Source organism: Pleurodeles waltl, chromosome 1_2 (genome assembly GCF_031143425.1).
Source record: "Pleurodeles waltl isolate 20211129_DDA chromosome 1_2, aPleWal1.hap1.20221129, whole genome shotgun sequence".
In the NCBI taxonomy this organism is placed as follows: domain Eukaryota; kingdom Metazoa; phylum Chordata; class Amphibia; order Caudata; family Salamandridae; genus Pleurodeles; species Pleurodeles waltl.
The window spans coordinates 830,728,549-830,751,607 of NC_090437.1; positions in this window are offsets into that span (position 1 = coordinate 830,728,549).

Here is a 23,059-nt window from a genome sequence, read left to right on the forward strand (position 1 = left end):
TTCATATCCATATTCAATCATACATTTCCATCTTAACAGGCAATGATGAAAGGGGGGCTTCAGTGGAAAGGACACTGTCAGGAATAACACCAGGGGGTTAATAGTTCCATATGCTCCTTGGAGCTGACAGAAGGGGCGTGAGAGCTGTATGCCTGTAAGGTTGTAACAATCTGGACTTTGGTGGCTGGCTTTTTGCCAGGCAGTATTGGGACTTTCGGGGCACTCAATGCAGCAGTGCTCATTGGGATGTGAATTCCTTGGGGCAGAGCCAGCAGCTTCTGGTGTTGCACGTGCTTTAATGCTTGTCATCCTAGTTTGAGTACCATTTCGGTGTTCCACACCTTTCTTGTTTTCTCCCTTAACAATTCCCTCAGTTTCTTGACTACATAGCATGTACATTGTAACACAAGTTTGTTTTTCTCTATTGGCATTGCACCCTTAAGCATTTTAATTATAGAGTTACAAAGGGCAAACATGTACAATCAGGAAAAATTGTGACTTGCAATTAGAGAGTTACAAATCCGAATGAATGGCACGTGCATGGTCAAATTTGAGACTCATTATCGAGTCACATCGCAAAATAGGAAATTGCATTTTGGATTTCCGAGTTGGTAGCACATTACTGATGCGGTCACAAAGTGTGATTGCCATCACAATTACTGACCACATTTAAAAGAAATCTGCCTTTTTGCTTCCTGTTTAAGGGGAAGGAACCCAAACACAGGAAGAGCTGCCCAGGAGAAGCCTGGAAAGCAAGCACAGTGAGAAGCAGAGGAGTGCAGCACATGCAAAGTGAACTGAGCAGGCAAAGAAACCACTTGCAAAATCCAGACATGGTCAGCTAATGTGGAGTGCATGAAGCAGTGAAGAGGAAAAGAAAATTAAGGTTTTCTAAGAGCGAACTGGAAATCTTGACAGAGTAGTGCTGCAACAACTGGGCTAGCTTTTTAGACTTGTCTCCATGACTATCCCTGAGTCACTAAAGAGGAAGATCTGGAAAGACATGCAGCAGAGGATTAGTGTCATTGGAGTTGCAGAGAGCTCAGAGGAGGAAATCAAAAAGCGCTGGTATGACCTGTGGTCACGTGCCAAGGAAAGGGTGGCAGTGGGATATCTCACGGGGCCTGGCACAAATCACATTAGCCATGGAGGTCATCCAGACTGCCCAGATTGCCAAGGGGTGAGGGTTGAAGATCCGGACAGTGAGGATGTAAAGCCTCAGCAGTGTATGTGGCTCTGATGTTCATGTTCTGCAATGGAGCAGCAGCTGCACACAGGTCTACCCCCTACTCAAGGTACCAGCACACATAATGGATGCGTATCAAAAAAATGAGCACTATGACAGACTCTGGAATTTTAAAACACTTTAACCCTTGTTTTTGCAGTGAATGGCTTTGGAGTTTTGATCATGTGCAGAAAAATTAAAGCTGCTTTAATGCAACCTGTTCCTGTTTACATACAACATGCCGTTGGGTGTAGAAGCAAGAAGACAGCACTATTTTTGTGGTTTTTACATTGTATTTGTTTTTCTTTCTTTTTTTGAACAGTTTTCAACTGCTGCTTTTCTAAAAAAAATTCTATCATTTTAAACTTTGTTTTTCACATTTAATTTTACAGTTTTTGACTACTGTTTTTGTACGTTTTTAATATTGTTTTAAACTTTTTTAACCTATTTTATTACTTCCTTTAATTTTTACACGTATTGGTTTTCTGTTTGGAGATGCTGTTCCATGGTCCTTGTATATATTCTTCTGTTAACTTCACCCAAGGCCACCACATTATGACAATCCTTGCTTCATATGCCAAAATGCTGCATGTTTCCATCATTTTCCTGCTGTTGTTTTTCCAGCACCTGTGAAGAAGTTGGTCCTCTTTCTACCGCTCGCTTCTTCTGTATGTCTGCACACTGTGTGCTATTTGTGTGCATAGCCCTCAGGTGTTTTCAAATTTCAGTGGTTGTCACTGAAAACTATCCAGTCTTCCTTTTATGCAGGACCTGCTGGCATGCACATAAACTCCTTTGTACTTTTTTTCAACAGGTCGTGTGGGCATCACAAGTCTTGAATGTTTTCGTCAAATTTCTGTATTTTATCTGCTGTGGTACCTAAAACAGTACTGTGGTACATGTGACACTTTCCCATTGGCTATTGTCATTAGCTTAAAGAATAATCAGGACTTTCCCACTCTCTCACTATTGGTAAGGAGTGACACTTTTCAGGATATACAATCTCAAGTCCCTGTTGGATTTTTCCAATGTTGGAAATTTTGGTGGGATTCAGACAAACATAATAGCATCTGGAAGACAAGAGCAGGAACACCAAAAAGTGAAAAGGAACAGCAGGACTACCCTGGCACCACCGCCCAATCAGTTGTGTTGAAATTTTTCACCATGCTGACAGGTGAGAAGAAACCCTCTGCAAGAGTGATGACCTTCAGCCTCTGAAAAGATGGTGACCTGCAGCCTCTGCAAAACACATTCTTCCAGATTCACCTCTGGCATTATAAAGCACCTGAAGGTGCAGGACCCACACAGCTTAAAGGTATAAAGAAGAAGAGGTAGGAGGACAAAGCAGCCTCTACATCCAGTGCTCCACTGCACATGTGCAACCATGTAACAGTGCTCTTCACAATGCTGCAGCTGCCTTCATGCAAGATCAGAACCCTCTGTTTAACTGCACTGCCCTCTTTTGCAAGGATTGTGGGATATTTGTTATAGCAGGGGAGAAAAGGACCCAAGCCAGGGACCAGCTCTTAACTGCACTCGAGTAGGTGTGCAAAAGTATTTTTCATGTTCATTGGATGTAAGTCTTGATGCCCCTTTTTCATGATTTTTAGTTGCATTCCTACAAAAAATCAAAATAGGAAAAAACTGCTTTCAAAATCATTAAGAAGGTTCTTGTTAGAACCAACTTTCATGATTAAACATAAAGAAGGTCATTAAAGATATACTCTCCTGTTATAGGTTGAAGCTAAAGGGGAACACCTATAACTAGGAACATACACTCTAATGGTTCTACTAGCCCAGTACAATGGACTATAAAGCTAAAAGAACAGTCTGCTCAATGATGACAGAATATCATTATATACCTTTATAATAACCTTCTTTAGAAGGACATTAAAGTCCCCCTCCAGAATAATTGTCCCAAGCCAAAGGTGGGGGCTTACAACTCAGGAGCAGTCCATTAATGACTAGTATATCTCACCATGGCAGCTATGGCATGATATAAGATAATTAGAACAGTCCACTCCAAAAACAGCCTTCACGGAGATGCAGGACGTTAACAACCTGTCACGCATCTGAGATTTGAGTGTCTTTTTCACCTTGCGTTGTGTATGTCTGACGGATACTAGCGAACATACACATCACAAGAACTGTAGAGGTGGTCAACAGACAGCATGTTTCTCCTTGGGATCTGCCAAACTGTTAGCCATCATTTCACAGCACAAAAGGACACAGGAGCTGAGCAGAATTCCTCCTGTCTCCTTCCAAGGCTCCAATGACACATTGTAATAAAAGGAGAGTGGGGGAAAGGCTTGCTGTCTGACCTCGTCTGCAGCATCTACCTCTCTTTCTCACCTGCCAAATCCACATACTATGGAGAGACAGGGGAAAGAGAAAGGCAGATGCTCCTAATTAGGACATTAAATTATTAATAGTGGTATTAGACTTGTCAGCTCTTGGCTGTCTCTTTTGATCCTATGCTGAATTTCATTTTTGCTGGCTTTAGGACTCTGGGCACTTTACCACTGCTGACCAGTGCCAAACTACAAGTGATCACTGCCTAAATGGTATTGGTGATTGTTTTATCCATGACTGTCATTTGTAATTTACTAGGAAGTCCCTAGTATAGTGCACCATGTGTGCCCAGCGCCTGTAAATCAAATGCTACTAGTGGGCTTGCAGCAATGATTGTGCCACACATACGAAGTAGCCCTGGACACATGTTTCAGACCTGCCACTGCAGTTTCTGTGTGGGCAGTTTTAAACTGCCATTTTGACCTGGCAATTGCACCCTCTTGTCAGGCCCAAACCTTTACTTTTAGTACATGTACGTCACCCCTACAGTAGGCCCAAGGCAGCCCCTTAGACAGGGCACATTGTATATAAAAGGTAGGTCATACAGTGATGTGTTTTACATGTCCTGATAGTGAAATACTGCAAAATTAATTTTTCACTATTGCAAGGACTAGCTCTCCCTTAGGGTAACATGGGGACTGCCTTGAAATATCTTTTAGGTGTAATTTCCCATTGGGAGGAGATAGGGATGTGGAGTTTGGGATGTCTGAACACACAATCTAAAAATATATCTTTTGGTGAAGTTCATTTTAAATTGTACGTTTGAAAATGCCACTTTTAGAAAGCAGACGTTTTCTTGCTTAACCATTCTGTGCCTCTGCCTGTCTGTGGAATACACGTTTGGGTCAGGATGACAGTTGGGCTGTTTGTGAATTAGGGAGCTGAGGTGTGCCCTACATATCCTGATGAGTATTCCTATGCTAAAGTGGTGTAAGGAGCTGACACTGTCACCTGAATAGGGCTGTGCCTGTCCTCACACAAAGCAGTCTCCAACTCCCTGGAGTGTATCTGGGGCCAGTGCACTACACAGACATTTCTTTGAAGTTTGTCTACTTCAAAGGCAGAAATAGGTATAGTAGTTGACCTCTGACCCCACAAAGTTAGAATACTTTCTGGACTGATGACATTCTGCCAGGAAGAGGAGCTGGGTGCTGTAGTAGGGACTGCCACTCCGCCTGTTGCTTTGCTGTGCTCATCTGCCCTGGGAGTGAAAGGACTGGACTTTGTTTTCTATATCCTGCTTCCAAAGGTTTTCCAAGGGCTTGGACTGAGCTTGCCTCCTGTTAAGATGTCTCAGGGACATCGACGACTATCTGCCAGCACTTGGGCTCTCTTTCTGAGAGTCTTGATTTGCCAAGTGGTGCCAAATCCAGTTCCTGGGCCTTAGGAAGTAAGTTCTGGTGTAACTAAGAAGAAACAAGTACATTGACTCCAGAGTGACTTTGAAACCGGCGCCACTCTCTGACTCTGTGCCTCTGCCTACACTGCAACCATGGTCCCTGCTGAGTGCAACTACTGTGACTAACACAGCAGGCCCCATGCAGCTTTTCTGAAGTCCCACCACAATATGAATCCTGAGTGCCCTGTCATCGACGTCAGTGACACCCAACTCCGCTGCAGCACCTGTGGTCCCGTGGTGCAACACCATAAAGTTGATTTCTCATGTTTTGAACTGCTGGTTTCATCAACCCCACTCTGTCATAAGGAACTGACGCATCACCACCGATGTTGCATCACATCCTCTGCAACCATAAAGAACCAAGGCCTCACCTCACCTGCCTAGCAGTAAGAAAACAACATCTCACCTCCTCCTTAGCATACCAATAACACACCTGCACCAGCGACACCTCACCACTCTGACTCTGTGCAACATCTTTGTTTCCTCGTTTTCCAAGGTACTGTACCTGAGGTCCATGTGACTCCATGATTGGCCTGCACTCCTTCGCAAGTGATGTTGGATTGTTGGGAACGACTCCTTCAAGACGTCGTGATAGCCCCAGTTGAAGCTATTGGGTTGCTTAGCACTGTACTAAGATTTAATCATTCAAAATTGTGCTTGTGTATGTTGGATTTTTGTCATTTTAGTCTTGTTTTATTCAGATAAACACCAGCTAGTCTTCTAAACAGGTGCTGAGTACTTTTGTGGTGTTTTAACTGTGTTACTGTGTGTGTGTGTGTGTGTGTGTGTGTATACAAATACTTTGCACATTGACTCTGAGATGAACCTGACTGCTTGAGCCAAGCTACCAAGGGGGTGATCAGAGGTTATTTTAGGTGTGTGACTCCTTTACCCTGACTAGAGTGAGGGTCCCCTACTTGGACAGGGTGCAGACCACTGCCAACTAGAGACCCCATTTCCAACAAGCAGAATGGCTATACAAGAGTTTATAGGCTAATGATGCCTTGTAGTTCAGTGCTGAGGCCTATATTGGTTTTTAAAGCCCCAGAAACCTAGTTATTTCAAGAGGTAGTGGGCCTTTGATATCCAGCAGTGTAAAACACTGATTTATAAGGCTGTTAGATGATTCCACCCACTGAGGAAAGGATGTTCTAAATTAAAAAGGGAGCAACAGAAGTACAAATACTGTAATACTGCAGATGAAGGCTTATCCCAGCCACAATGATCCCTGATCCATTTGTCTTTGATGTAGAGCCCAACATTCCAATCTTGTAACTTATCTTGTAACTGATCTATAAAACCTAGCATAGCGCTCTACTCTGGCCATTACAGATATGTTTCAGCAATAAAACCCTGAAATTGAGTTTACAAAGTTTTGTACAGTTTTAAGCCATACTATCATGCTTCAGATCACATGATTTCAGAAAAAGCTAACAGGCTATCCACATAACACGACGACTCTTGTCAGAGCCACCTGTGTTCACTATTATACAAGTTAATTCAATTAGCAAAAAAATTATAATTATTTTTGACACTGCAGTGCTCACGTGGTCCCAAATATATACTCATTTCACAGATTTTTTTATGGTTGGCTCTCTTCCAAGTAGTGGGGTACCAATTCTAAATCCCCAAAAAAACAATTCTCCCCACCTCTTGAAAAGACAGCGGAGAATAGGTCATAAACAGCAAGGGAGTCACAGTGGTACCACAAAGGCAATAGCAAAATAACACACCATGGAAGATGGGGGACAAGAGCACACATACAAATGGGAACAAACAGAAGAAGTACCTGGCACAGCCACATAGGACAATAGCTGCATAGGGTTGACCAGGCCCTATGCCGAAGCCCACACAAGAGCCCAGCCTCCAGTCTTGCCTGGGCTTTGGCCATGCGTGGCAGAGGTGGGTCACAGGACTTGACATCTGGACAAGGCCTGTGGCCAATACTCAATGGGTGGGCAACCCTCCACCACGCATGGAATAAAGCCAAGTACAGTTGCAGGGTTGACCATATAGCCATGGGCCCTGCACTGAACTCCCAGCTGGAGACCAACCCCCACAAACAGCCAACCTCCATCGAGCACTACCTTTCACTGTACATATATATATTCACTGAAAAAAACAAAAGCTAAAGTAATATTATAGTTAGGTGAAATTTCCACTAATAAAATAACATTCAAAACTAAAAACCAAAGAAATTCGCCAGTTATAGTTATTTCAAGTAATCAGGTCCTAAGATAACTTTGACTCCCGCCCCTGCCATGTACAGTATTCTTATCTATTATTACTGATGTCATAGAAGATGTCACGAGTGATGGAAGATGTGGGGTAATTTGAAGTGCATGGCCAAGGCACGAGTTAGAATTAACTTAGTTACTATATAACTGGTGAATTCCTGTGTTTTCTAAAGCTTAGAACATTATGTTGTAACTGGACGTTTCACCTAACTATAACATTACTGGCCAACCCCCACATGCAGCCAACACCCCCCTATAGCAGACAACCCCATGCTGCTGTGGGCCTTTGTTTGTACGCAGTGGGGGTAGGTCAGAGGAAGCAACCTGTGGCCAGGCCTTGTGGCCAATCCCCCAATGGTAGCCAAGCCCATGCTGTGAAAGGCCTTCAGGGTGATTCATCAAGCACGGGCTGAGAAAAACAGGGGGTCCCAAAACGTGTTTTATCCATGCAGTTTTCCATAGGAAAATCAGATATAGCTACAACCAAAATGGCTGAATGCTGCCTTGTGCCCTGCAAGATATGAAAGGGTTTCTGTATATGGTCTCCACAGTCATTCTGTGCTGGAGAGGCAGAGTATACCCATCAGAGTTTGGCCAGAAAGCCGGGTTCTGCTCCTGCCCTGCTTAAAGTATGGAAAAGATTCCACCATTCAACCCGATCAAAATCCTTCTCTGCAACCAAAGAGAGCAGCACCTTATCATCTGAATCATTTCGTACTTTACATATCACATTGGACAGAAGATGCATATGATTATGGAAAAGAACATCCCAGTACAAAAACAACCTGAGCGCTATGAATCAAGCTAGGGAGGACTTTCTTGAGGTGGGTTGCGTGGACCTTTGCAAGAGTTTTGATTTCTGAATTAATGAGTGAAATAGGATGGAAGCTTGCACAGTTAGCAGGATCCTTCTCAGTCTTCAAAATAAGGCTAGTCAGTGCTCTATCAAACTCCACCAGGTGTGTAAACAATCTTTGATTCTCAGTATCGATTGCTGGCATGGCAGAATTTGCCTTTTGTTATGAATCTTGTTGTACGCAGATGATATTTTATTGCCTCTGAGTGAACCAGACTTCTTCAACTCATGTCTTTAAACAAGTCTTTTTCAGTGTTCTCTGGATATCAGATAAATTGGTCTTACTGTGAAGCATTGCCACTTATGCATAAGGATCGTAGATTTCCACAAAATATTTTTGGCTTTTCATAGAAGAGCTTGGATTTAACCCCTCCGCTGCCCAGCCTTTTCCCCCTCAGGTGGCAAGCTTTTTTTTGGTTGTTAGGGGCAGTTCACCCATTTTGTCCACATAAGCTACCCACTCCAAATTTGCATCCCTTTTTTCCAACATCCTAGGGATTCCAGAGGTACCGAGAGTTTCTGGGTTCCACTGAAGGAGACCAAGAAATTAGCCACAATGCAGCGAAAATTTTGTTTTATTCAGAAACATTGGAAAAAAGCGCTGCAGAAGAAAGCATGTGGTTTTTCCCCTGAAAATTACATCAAAAAAGGGTTTTTGGTGCTAAAATCACCATCTTTCCAGTTTTCGGGAACAGGCAACTTGAATCAGAAAACCACATTTTCCAACACAATTTTGGCATTTTACTGGGATGTAGCCATTCTTACTATTTTTTGCGCTTTTAGCCTTTTTCCAGTTAGTGACAGAAATGAGTATGAAACCAATGCTGGATCCAGGACAGCTGAACATTTCTGAGAAGTAGACAGAATTCTGAATTCAGCAAGGGGTCATTTATGAAGATCCTACAAGGGTTTCTTACAGAAAATAACAGCTGAAATAAAAATATTGAAATTGAGGTAAAAAAACAGCTATTTTTCTTCACGTTTTAGTATGTAACTTTTTCCTGCGATGTCATATTTTGAAGCGTAATATACCGTTATGTCTGCTTGACTCTTTTGATTGCGGGGATATATAGGGCTTGTAGGTTCATCAAGAACCCTAGGTACCCAGAGCCAATAAAGGAGCTACACCTTGCAATGGATTTTCATTGTATACCGGGGGTACAGCAATTTATTTGGTGAAATATAAAGAGTGAAAAATAGGTCTCAAGGAAACCTTTGTATTCTCAAAATAAGCACAAGATAAGGTGTTGAGAAGCAGTGGTTAGTTGCACATCTCTGTGTTCTGGGGTTCCCATACAAACATGTAAATTACAGGGCATTTCTCAAATAGATGTCTTTAATACACGCTCTCATACATTTGTAAGGAAAAAATTAGAGAAAGACCAAGGGTTATAACCCTTGTTCTGCTATTCTATGTTCCCCTAAGTCTTCCGATAAAAATTATACCTCACTTGTGTGGGTAGGTCTAATGCATGTGACAGGAAACGCAACATGGACACATCACATTTTCACTTTGAAATCTGACGTGTTTTTTGGAAAGTGCTTAGCTGTGGATTTTGGCCTCTAGCTCAGCCGGCACCTAGGGAAACCTACCAAACCTGTGCATGTTTGAAAACTAGACACCAGGGGGAATCCAGGATGGGGATCTAACCAGGTTCTGTTACCCAGAATCATTTGCAAACCTCAAAATTTTACAAAAAACACTTTTCCCTCAGATTTCAGTGCTGCAAAGTTCTCGAATCTGAGAGGAGCCACAAACTTCCTTAAACCCAGAATTCCCCGAAGTCTCCCGATAAAAATGGTACCTCACTTGCGTAGGTAGACCTAGTGCCCGCGACAGAAAACATCCCACCCAACATGAACACATCAAATTTTACATCGAAAACTGACGTGTTTTTTGGAAAGTGCCTAGCAGTGGATTTTGGTCTCTAGCTCAGCCGGTACCTAGGAAAACCTACCAAACCTGTGCATTTTTGAAAACTAGACACATAGGGGAACCAAGGATGGAGTATCCCGTGGCTCTCTCACCAGGTTCTGTTTCTGTCCTCAATATTTGGCAAAAATAACTCTATTTCCTCATGTTTCAGTGATAGAAAGTTCTGGAATCTGAGAGGAGACACAAATTTCCTTCCACCAAGCATTCCTCCAAGTCTCCCGACTTGTGTGGGTAGGCCTAGTGCCCGCAACAGGAATATATCACACAACGGTCAATGTTGGTCCTTACATGAGGGCAACTGTTGATCCATTCCTGACGCAGGCACTAGGTACAGTCACCTGTGCCTGCCTTACAAAACGAAGTTGTTTTGTGATAGATAATTTTGATGTTTCCGCAATACGATCAGGGTGGTGGAATATGGGGCTGAACTAAATTGGGTAGCTCCCAAGAGAGCACTCTCTGTGTGCTTGCCGCCGCATACACCTGCTCTCTGGGTTGGGCTAACCCGCTATTGTCCCGCTGCACAGACTGTGCTTGCGAAGGGACAGCAGGACTGTCCTCATCACCTCCCTTATAATCAATGGAAGAGGAGTTATCGAATAGGACTCCTCCGACTGAAAATTCACTCCCAGAGTCTGCGCTATTGTCCTATCCCTCAGACGTTGTCTCAGTATCTGCTGTCTCAGTCTCTGATCTTACTTCAGAGCTGTCCTCTATAACTCGAGTGAGGGCTTGAGCAGCAGTCATCCAACGAGATTCCATCTCTGCTACTGGCTAAACTGTTGCTCCAAAACACTAGTCTACGTAGACAGTCACAAAATTGCTGGTGGGTGTGTGTGTTATACGTGCAACAGTAGAGGTCAACTTACATTCGCTTGTTCCCCCAATTAGCAGGTTCTTTCAAGACACTCCAAAAAAGACACACTATTTCTTCACCTTGACACATACCAATCGTCACAGTCTTTAGAGCCTCTAGCGACAGGTCCAACAATCATTATTGTTGCTCCCACTCCCATGACCTCCTCCTTGGATTCCCTCATTACCACCCAGCAAAAGTTCCCTGCATCTCTTCATAGCCCCCTGCACATACATTTCATTTGTATTATAGCACAGGTAATGGTTGACTTTACTAATCTACTCAGCTATTTACATAAAATACAGATTTGATCTTTGCAGTAGGCGTATAAACCTTCTGAGCTACTTTATGGCATCAAAACTGCCACAAGACAAAAGTCAGATCCTTTTGTAGCAGAAACATATTCACAAGACTTACTTGATTTTTTTATTGCAGCCTAAAAGCTATAGTTCAAACGTGTCAGTTGAAGTATGTGCATTGCTTTGAAGACTCAAGCTGCAACTGCAAGAGAACTGGTGGTGAATATACATATATATATCTATATATCTACATATATATGTGGGTGTGGTTTTCCTGGGGGTCGATCGCAGCCCCCAGGTAAACCACACACATGTTGCCAAAAGTGATCGATATATATATATATATATATATATATACATATATATATATATATATATATATGTATATATATATATATATATATATATATGTATATATATATATATATATATATATATATATATATATGTAAAAAAGGTTCAATGATATTCGCACACTCAGGGCTCAAGGGAAAACGAAAAACCTTTAATCACAACGCGTTTTGACTGACAAAACAGCCTTGGTCACGTTATAGTTACTGCCAATCAGAACCATCTAAATAACGTCGATTCAACAACATAGAAATGAGACAAACAAATCATCTAAAACACACTACCCCAATTCTTAAACATAATAACTCTTTTTGTAAAACAAAATATTATTAAATACTTGAAATAAATATAAGAAATTGGTCTTCATCACATCAAATTATACAAAAAAGATTATTTACAAAAATAATTGCACGAAGAATCACTTAAAGAATCGGGAAAAACATTTTCTAAGACGGAATATCCATATATGTCATTTTTTACATGAGCGGAATGTGCATTATTTCAAAATATATTATCACTTCCACCATAATAGCAAATACGATAAAATATTGTTGATAATACCTAATGGTGTTAGTCACAACTATTAAAATGCACTCCCTTCAAACAGTGTTCCTAGATATAATGACCCCGTCTTAGTTACAATAGTCTCATTAAATTATACCCAAGTAGGTAGTAAAAATCCACCACAAATCATGAAAGTGTAGAACAATAAACCATATAAATAAGGAGGACCTCAAAATAATAATATATATACATAAAAGAAAATTCATTTTCTTATCTGTATATCCAACACCAAAAAACATCACCCAGTGATAATGTGCAACATAGAAAAGGTGCAGATAGACGGGGTTCAGTAATTTTTCCATCCGACCCTCAATCACCTAAAAAAATATATAAATATTCATTATAATTTTGCAAATCAATAATCTCCTAAACATTAAACTAATAATCTTAATTCAGTACTATAAAATTCCAACATTTCAAACTACTACACCCAACTTTGTTCATTCTAATCCCTCCAGCATCCCATTAGTTGTCATATGAATGGGTATTCAATTCCTCGCCTGTGTTCAATCCTTTAGGTATCTTAGTTTCTAAATCTAAGATAAATTTAGACTCTTTTTTCCTCAATATCAATTCTCTATTGCCACCTCTATAATTTGATGGCACATGTTTAATGCCAAAATAAGATAACATAATAACATAATGCAATTTGAATTGTGTTTTTCTTCAAAATGCCTAGCTACCAGATAATGTTCATCTTTTGATGTAATAGCTCGCATATGTTCCAAAACCCTTTCTTAACAGTATGGTGGTCATTACAACCCTGGCAGTCAGTGTTAAAGCGGCGGTAAGACCGCCAACAGAAAACAATTGCAATTACGACCGTGGCGGAAACCGCCAACAAATACAGCCACTTTAACACTCTGACCGCCACAGCGGTACAAACAAACAGCTCGGCGGTCACCGCCAACAGACAGACGGAGGACAATGTACCGCCCACAGTATCACAACCTACCAATCCGCCACCTTTTCCAGGGCACATTCACCGCAAACAAAAACACGGCGGAAATAGGACTTCGAAGGGAAAACGTTCACCTCTACACACCCCACGAGGAATCCGGACGCCATGGAACCCGAGCTCCAAATCCTGCCAGCCCTCATCTTCTTGCTCCTCTACCAGGAGCACGAACGCCAGCGGCGAAGACAACGGTGAGTACTGCACCTACGACACAGGGGAGGGGGCAGGGAAAAAACAGGGACACACACATGCAACACCCCTACCCCCACCCTCACCCACTACAACACACAGACTAATACAGCATGATACATTACAGTTACACCCCCCAAACCCACTGGAAGAATGCAAAGACAAAAGCAAATGAGTGTAACCAATGTAATATATTAAAATCCAGGACGCAAAAATATATATACACTATTAACAAATATATACACCAAGAATAGTAGTCCAGGTAGTGCTCCATTGAAGTCCATGGAACACTGGGCCCACACAGCATGGGCGAGGCCCACACTCAATCCCCGAACACGACAGAGAGAACACTGCAGGGGCATCAGAAAGCAATAAAACAGACACCTCAGGGGGAAGGGAAAGGGGGGGCACCTCAGACGATTGAGTCCACGACACCAAATCCACGAGGGGGCCACATGCCCACTGTTCAATCCTGGGGAGTGCAAAGCCTCAGTCTCTCAAGTCTCTACAGTGGGTGGGTTGCCCACTGCTTTATCTTGGGGAGTGCAAAGCCACAGTCTCTCAAGTCTCTCCAGTGGGTGGGTTGCCCACTGCTTTATCCTGGGGAGTGCAAAGCCACAGTCTCTCAAGTCTCTACAGTGGGTGGGTTGCCCACTGTATTATCCTGGGGAGTGCAAAGCCACGGTCTCTCAAGTCTCTCCAGTGGGTGGGTTGCCCACAGCTTCATCCTGGGGAGTGCAAAGCCACGGTCTCTCAGGTGGATGCCTTTCTCCACTGGTTCTGGAGAGGGCCTTGTGCCTAGAGTGCTTCATTCTGCCAAGGATAAAGGTAGTGGATGTATCTCGCCACTGGTTCTGGAGGGGGCTTTGTGCCCAGAGTGCTTCATCCTGCCAAGGACAGAGGTAGTGGATGTATCTCTCCACTGCTTCTGGAGGGGGCCTTGTGCCCAGAGTGCTTCTCCCTGCCAAGGACAGAGGTAGTGGATGTATCTCTCTACTTGTTCTGGAGGGGGCCTTGTGCCCAGAGTGCTTCTTCCTGCCAAGGACAGAGGTAGTGGATGTATCTCTCCACTGGTTCTGGAGGGGGCCTTGTGCCCAGAGTGCTTCATCCTGCTCGTGACGGACTCAGTAGCATCAGTGCCCTTGGCGCTCATGGGCCAGCGGTGCTTGTTGCGGCGGTGTCCTTGGCAGCGGTGCTTGTGACGGTGGTGTCCTTGGCAGCGGTGCTTGTTGCGGCGGTGTCCTTGGCAGCGGTGCTTGTGGCGGTGGTGTCCTTGAAAGCGGTGCTTGTGGCGGCAGTGTCCTGTTCAGCGGTGCTTGTGGCGGCAGTGACCTTGGCAGCGGTGCTTGTTGCGGCGGTGTCCTTGGCAGCAGTGCTTGTGGCGGCGGTGTCCTTGGCAGCGGTGCTTGTGGCGGCGGGGTCCTTGGCAGTGACTCAGCTGCTGGCGGTCCTGCCTGGCCCAGCGGAGCTGGTGCTGGCGGTCCTGTCTGGCCCAGCGGGGCTGGTGCTGGCGGTCCTGTCCTGGGCAGCTGGGCTGGTGCTGGCCTCCTGGGCAGTGGGCTGGTGCTGGCGGTGGCTCCCTGGGCAGGCCTCCTGGGAAGCTGGGCTGGTGCTGGCGGTGGCCTCCTGAGCAGCTGGGCTGGTGCTGGCGGTGGCCTCCTGGGCAGCAGGGCTGGTGCTGGCCTCCTGGGCAGCGGGGATGATGGCGGTGGCCTCCTGGGCAGCAGGGTGATGGCGGTGGCCTCCTGGGCAGCAGGGATGATGGCGGTGGCCTCCTGGGCAGCGGAGATGATGGCGGTGGCCTCCTGGACAGCGGGGATGATGGCGGTGGCCTCATGGGGAGCGGGGATGATGGCGGTCTTCTCATCCGTGCTGCTCTTCCCAAACTTGCTGACTTTCTTGTGGCCCTTCCCCACCTTGGAAGGTGTCGCAGCTGACTCCACGCTCCCACTTGTCCCCCTGGGAGCTGCTTTGGTGGCTGGAGTTTTCCCCCTCTTCCGCCGGGCACTGGCCAACTTTTGATGCTTCATAGGTGGGGGACTGTCTGTGCTGTGGCTCCGTGCCACACTGGCTGCCCTGCTGCCCGGTGCACTCCAGATTCCGGTGACTACAGGCAACACTGGCTCCGAAGATGTTGTGGCTGAGGTGCTAGGTTGGGACCTGGAGAGTCTGGCCATAGGACACTGACGGGGTGGGGGAGGTGAGGGAAGAGGTCAAGGTTGGACAGGAAAAGTTTCTTGGGAACACTGGGACGGGTAGCTGGAGGGGGTTTGGGAGTGGAGGAAGAGGTTGTGGTTGTAGGAGGTGTTTGTTTGGTGACTTTGGGTGATGGTGCATGCTCTAGAGGCTCTCGTGAGGTGGATCGCTGTTGGGTGGGTGTGTGCCTGCGTTTGTGTATCTTGGGAGGTGGTGTCACAGACACACTGGGAGAGGACACAGGGGACGTGTGAATGGTAGTGGGGGTGGTGACTGCACGTGAGCTCCCATCAGAGGACGGGTCCGTATCACTGGTCTCAGCTCCTGTCCCTACCGTGGAGCTCCCCTCGCCCTCCGTCCCACTGGTGAACTCCGAGTCTATTGTCTCGCCCTCCATGGCCATGTGGGATGCAGCTCCCTCCTGCTCCGGTGCCACTGCTCATCCGCCTGATGATGCTAATGCACACAAGAACAGGGAGACCACAAAAAGGTGGGGAAGACAGAAGAAAGACATGTTGAGTGCATGCATTACCGCTACCGTTGGCGGACACGACAGACACAGAAGCCCCCTGGACTACGCCGTGCACTTGGGCTCCACTGTTCAATCCCTGGGGCATGGCCTACAAGGCTATGGCCAACATCTGCACACATGGATGACAACAGAGCCTGACTAGGTGTACTTGGCACTGTACACAGGTGGGGTGGGGTGCCACAGGGTCTGCCAGAACAAGGGGACCTAACTAGCACACTCGCCCTGGCCTAGGGAAACCCACAGCCCACCTCCCCCACCCAGACACCTCCACTGCACGCAAAATCAGCAGAATGAGAGTGTACTCACCCCCTTGTGGCTGCTGTGATGCTCTCAAGCGCCCATCCAACTCTGGGTATGCCACCGCCAGGATCCTGAACATTAGGGGGTTTATGGTGCGATGGGCACCCCTCCCACGTTGGGAGGCCATCCCCAGCTGGGCCTCCGCTGTCTTCTTGCTCCAGCGGCGACTGTCCTCCAATCTCTTACGGCAGTGGGTGCTCCATCTGTGGTAGACTCCCAGGGTCCGGACGTCCTTGGTGATGGCACGTCAAATATCCTTTTTCTGGTGGGCACTGACCAACATGAATTGTGCAGAGGGAAAAGAAAAGTTATTACCAACTGCACCGTCACAGTCATTGGCCCCCATCCCTACCCTTGCCATGTGGCACAAGCACTCACCGTCGTTTCATGCACGCCTCAATCTCCCCCCCATCTTTCATCCACCCCGCTCCACACAGGCATAGCCCATACAGCATGCTCCCAGTGTACTTACCTGTTTGTCTGGAGGACCGTAGAGTAGCGTGTACTGGGGGAGGATCCCATCCACGAGTTTCTCCAACTCCTCCAATGTGAAGGCAGGGGCCCTTTCCCCAGACGCACGAGCCATTGTCTCTTCCAGACCGAGGTCACAGCAGAACTTGCAGTGTAGGTCCTCTCCTGTCGAAGATCAGGTATCGAGTGATTGAACAGATAGAAAATGGCGGTCACGTCCGCGGCGGTGCTTACTGTCACCGCCGGCGTACATCGTCATAGGCTCCTGGGACCCATAGGGTCCAATGTTAACCAACGCAGAATTGCACCGCGGTCTTCGACCACCTACCGCGACGGTGTACAACGCCAGCAGGGGCCCACATGGCTTAATTTTAACTGCATCACACATACCTAGGCCTTGCCTCAACACTCATACAGGCCAAATTTCGGATTATGATTTGTGTTCTGTGTAAGCTGTGGGTACGTACCTCTGAGTTGGTTGACTCTGTGCTCGCTGTTGTCCTTCATAGGCACCGTCCGCTGGGACATGTGAGGAGATGGCGGCATCCTCTGCTGTACAGACCGCTGGTGGACCTGTCGACAATGGAGGAAAGACATGTGATCATCACCTATAGGCTTGATCGTGCCACAATCCTGGAACTGTGTGCCCAGCTGGAGCCAGACCTGATGTCAGCTATCCGCCATCCCACAGGAATACCCCCTCAAGTGCAGGTGCTGTCAGTACTCCATTTCCTTGCAAGTGGGTCATTTCAAACAACAGTGGCCATAGCATCAGGGATGTCCCAGCCTATGTTTTCCAACGTGTTGTCCAGAGTGTTGTCTGCCCTGCTGAAACACATGCGGAGCTCCATAGTTTTCCCTCAGGTGGAGGATTTGCCTACAGTGAAAGGTGACTTCTATGCCCTGGGACATATCCCCAACATCATAGGTGCCATTGATGGGACACATGTGGCTTTGGTCCCCCCCGCAGGAGTGAACAGGTGTACAGAAACCGGAAGAGTTATCATTCCATGAATGTGCAGATGATGTGTTTGGCCGACCAGTACATCTCCCATGTTAATGCAAAATTCCCTGGCTCAGTGCATGATGCTTACATCCTGCGGAATAGCAGCATCCCTTATGTGATGGGGCAACTCCAGTGGCACAGTGTGTGGCTATTAGGTGAGCACCTTGAAGCAAGTCAGTGGGAATGGTTGTCTGGGTCTGGGGATATCCCTACAGGTTAGTGTGTGTCTAACAGTTGTCCCTCGCCATTTGCAGGTGACTCTGGTTACCCCAACATGTCATGGCTACTGACACCAGTGAGGAATCCCAGGACAAGGGCAGAGGAACGCTACAATGAGGCCCATGGGCAAACTCAGCGGATTATAGCGCAGACCTTCGGCCTCCTGAAGGCCAGGTTCAGGTGCCTCCATATGACAGGTGGATCCCTATTCTACTCACCAAAGAAGGTGTGCCAGATCATCGTGGCCTGCTGTATGCTTCACAACTTAGCTTTGCCACGACAGGTGCCTTTTCTGCAGGAGGATGGTCCAGATGGCGGTGTTGTTGCAGCTGTGGAGCCTGTGGAAAGTGAAGACGAGGAAGCAGAAGAAGAGGACATCGACAACAGGAACTCGGTGATCCTGCAATATTTCCAGTGAGACACAGGTAAGAATACAAACATGCTTACTACATGTACTTTAACAATACTACCTCTCAACTGTCTGTCGTTTTCACCCAGTGTATGGTCACTGAGTTGTCACTTTCCCTTACGATTTCACAGATGTGGGTCCCACTGTGTGACATCTGCTTTGTTTCCTCATGGACTAGAGCTGTGTGACATAGGTATGTTGACATTACATTTGAAAGAGCATTTTGACACTGAAATTGCTAGTACACTATTTCAAAATCACAGACTGACTCCAGATTGTTTTGTGCTTCAAGGGTGTTTCTTTAAGTGCTCAATAGTGGAGGGGGTTGTAAAATGGTGAGGGGTGATGGTGGAGGAATGTCCATGGCAGAGTCCAGTCTATTAGTCTCACAGGTGCATTGCCGAAAAGGGCATAGGAAGTGGAGCTGGGGCAGTTTGAGGATGGACAGGGTGATAAAGTGGGACAGAAGGATGACATTCAGGGTGGTCTCATTTCTTGGCGGGGGTCTTGGCATTGTTCTCTGTCTTTGTCCTGGATCTCAGGGACCGTTTGCGGGGTGGTTTACCCTCTGCAGGGGATGGGGTGCTGGTGTGGTGGTCCTGTGGCGGTGCCTCCTGTCCACTAGCGCCGGCGGAGGTGGTGGGCAGTTCATCGTCCAGGTTAGTGTCAGGGGCCCCTTGTTGTGCCACAGTGTCCCTCTTGGTGTTGAGGACTTCCTTCAGCACCCCTACGATGGTGCCCAGGGTGGAATTGATGGATCTGAGTTCCACCCTGAAGCCCAAATACTGTTCCTCCTGCAGGTGCTGGGTCTCCTGAAACTTGGCCAGTACCGTTGCCATCGTCTCCTGGGAATGGTGGTAGGCTCCCATGATGTTGGAGAGGGCCTCGCGGAGAGTGGGTTCCCTTGGCCTGTCCTCCCCCTGTCGTACAGAAGCCCTCCCAGTTCCCCTGTGTTCCTGGGCCTCCGTCCCCTGGACTGTGTGCCCACTGCCACTGCCCCCAGGTCCCTGTTGTTGTTGGGGTGGTGGGTTAGCGTGTGTTCCCTGTAGTGGTGGACACACAGCTGATTGACGTGTCCTGGGGACAGAGGTATGGGCCCGCTGGGTGGATGCTGTGCTGGTGTTTCCAGAGGGGGGAAGCTCTGTGGTGGCCTGTGACTGTGTCAGGGGAACCGACTGTCCAGAGGTCCCCGATGGGCCGGGCTGGTCATCTAGATCCAGTTGGACAGAGCTGCTGTCATCACTGTGGGCCTCTTCTGTTGGTGGTGTGGACATGTGTGGACCCTCCTGTCCGGTGACGTTGGGTAGAGGTCCTTCAGGGGTATAAAAGGATGTTTATTACATCTGTGTGTGTCATGGTGTGCAATGGGTGGGTGACCGTGTACCCCAGTGCTTGCATTCCTTTGTGGGTCCTTGTGTGATGGTGGTTTAGGGGGGTGTATGGGTATGTGCAGTGGCCATGCTTTGGTGATGGGTGTCCATGCTTTGTTGTTGCATGCAGGGCTTGGTGTTAGGATGTGTGGTTTGTGATGTTGGGACATTTGTGAGGAGTTGGAGTGATGGGGGTGAGGGTGGGGGTATGTGATAGCATGCAAGTAGGGTGGGGGATGTAATAGTTAAGATTTGACTTACCAGAGTCCATTCCTCCATCTTCTCCTGCGAGGCCCTCAGGATGCAGAATCGCCAAGACCTGCTCCTCCCATGTTGTTAGTTGTGGGGGAGGAGGTGGGGGTCCGCCGCCAGTCCGCTGAACCGCAAGGTGGGGCCTTGAGAGCACAGAACGCACTTTCCCCCGTAGGTTGTTCCACCTCTTCCTGATGTCATCCCTATTTCTTGGGTGCTGTCCCACTGCGTTGACCCTGTCCAGTATTCTTCACCATAGCTCCATCTAACTAGCTATGGAGGTGTGCTGCACCTGTGATCCGATTAGCTGTGGCTCTACCCGGACGATTTCCTCCACCATGACCCTGAGCTCCTCCTCAGAGAACCTGGGGTGTCTTTGCCGTGCCATGGGGTGGTGTGGGTGATGTGTGGGGTGGTGTGTGTAGTGATAAGAGGGGTGATATTTAGTGATGTGTTGTGTGAGGTGCGTGGAAGTTATGTGGGTAATGGTATTGTGTGTCTGTGGATGCTTGGTAGTTGTTTGTAGTGTCTCTCTCTGGCCTTCTCTCTGTAATTTTGTCATAGGGGTTTGTGGGTGATGTGGGTGTTTGTTTTATATTGTAATGGGTGTGTGGGAGTGATGTGTGTATGTGTATCAGGTGTGTGTATTTCGAATTATCCAATGTGGTAGTGTTTTGTAAATGTGTGTGTATTTTGAGCGCAGCGGTGTGTACCGTCAATGGAATACCACGGTTGAAAGACCGCCCCGTGGATTCATGTGTCGTGATAGTGTGGGTGTATTTCTGTTGGCGAGACGGTGTGGGTTTTGTTTTCACCAGTTTATCACTGACCTTTGGTGTGGCGGACTTCTGTGGGTGTCTGAATTTTGGCGGATTCCGAGCAGTGGCTCATAATGACGGTGGCGGAATTCCGCTGCTGCGGCAGTGTGTTGGCGGTCTTCTGCATGGCGGTAAGCTGCTTTTACCGCCAATGTCGTAATGAGGGCCTATGTTTGGTACTTCCCACATACCATCTAGAACATGGACATTCAAATATATAAATAGTAAAGGTAGTACTACATGTAAGAAATTGATTGATTTGCCTAACTTTTCCAGGTTTGCAAAGGGTATATTCCTTCCGCATGACACTGTTACGGCATGCCTTACAGTGTCCACAGGGAAAGAAACCTTGTAAATTGTGTTGTCTTAATTGAGGGATGGTTGTGATATCATTAGATCTTAAAATGTCATGTAAACTCAGTCCTCTTCTATAAGTAATCTGAGGTCTTTTCTGTATTGAGTTCCCTATAGTAGGATCACTCTTCAAAATATTCAAATTCTTTGAAATGATATTCTTAATCTGTCTTGTATCTTCATTGTATGTCATGATAAGTCTAATTCCATTGGTATCATCTCCCTCTTGTTTAGTAGTATTATCATAAAGGGTATCAATTCTTTTCATCCCCTTAATTCTTTCTGTTGCTTTCTTGATCACCCAGTCAGGATAACCCCGCTGTTTAAATCTACCAATCATCTCACTCTGTTCCCTTTCCAAGGCTGCATCAGTGCTACTGACTCTCTTAGCCCTTAGCAATTCTCCGTAAGTGATACTCTACTTCAAGCTCTCTGGATGTCCACTCGAGGCATGTAATAAACTGTTGCCTGCCGTAGTTTTACGGAAGAGTTCTATGCTGATCTTATTGCCACTAATCTTAATCAAAGCGTCCAGAAATTCTATTGATGACCTGCTGATATTGTAAGTCAACCCTATATTTAAATCATTGCTATTTAATTTATCAATAAATTCTATAGCCTCTTGTTCAGTTCCTTTCCAAATAATAAACAAGTCATCAATATATCTAAGCCACAAAATAGCTTGATTCATTTCTGGATATCGTTCTTCATCTTTAAAAATTTGTATCTTCCCACCAACCTAAAAATAGGCAGGCAAAACTCGGAGCAAAGCAAGTTCCCATAGGAGGCCTGAGAATCTGTTTGTATAGTACTCCATTGAACAGAAAAATATTGTTGGTCAAACAGTATCTAATCATATATATGATCATATCAGTGTATGCCAAGTACTTTAACGATCTAGTGCGCAATAAATGTCTACCCGCTTGTATACTCTTATCATGATCTATAATATTGTATAGGGAATTTATATCTAAAGTTAGTAATATAAAGTCATCTTCCCACACAATACCTTCCAGTTTACCCAGAAAATCTTTAGTATCATGAACTTATGAAGGTAGACTAACTACAAACTCTGTCAGAAAAAAGTCAACATACTTGGACACATTCTCCAATGCACTGTCACATGACGATACTATAGGTCTCCCTGGGGGATTAGCCCTATCTTTGTGGATCTTGGGAAGGATATAGAAGACCGGAAATTTGGGAAAATCTTTTTTAAGAAAACAATATTCTTCCCATATTAATAAACCTTTGTCTTTCCATTCCGTGAGCAATTGTCAAATCCCTAAAATGCTGTTTGTATATATCTCTTCAGTAATAACCCTGTAGAACTGTGCATTATTGAGTTGACGCATAGCTTCATCAATGTACATTTGTCTTTCCATGAGTACTGTATTACCACCTTTATCGGCCAGACATACAATAGCCTCACTGTCGCTAGCCAACGTTTTAATCATAGTTCTCTGACCCTGAGTCAAATTCTAATTATATCTGGGTTTAAACCCTGTTTTATGTTGAAACTGAACAAGATCTCTGACCACCATATCATAAAAGGTATCGATATTATCATGGTTCATGTTAGGGAAAAAAGTAGATTTAGGTTTAAAACCAGATGGTGCAGACAGGTCATATATAAAATTCAACTCATCCAAAATGTGATATACATTTTTGGTTTCATTAAAATCTAACTCATTCCTCTCTAACTCATGCAAAGTTATCAGTGAATCAACATCACTGATACACAACACATCATGTTGATCATCATTCTTGGAACATCCATCACCAATTTCAGGGTGATTTTTTAATTTGAACCATTTTTTTAACTTACATTTCCTAATAAATTTAAAGAAATCAATCTGAGTCTCAGCATAACTAAAACGTTCAGTGGAAAAAATAAAAGGCCTAAACAC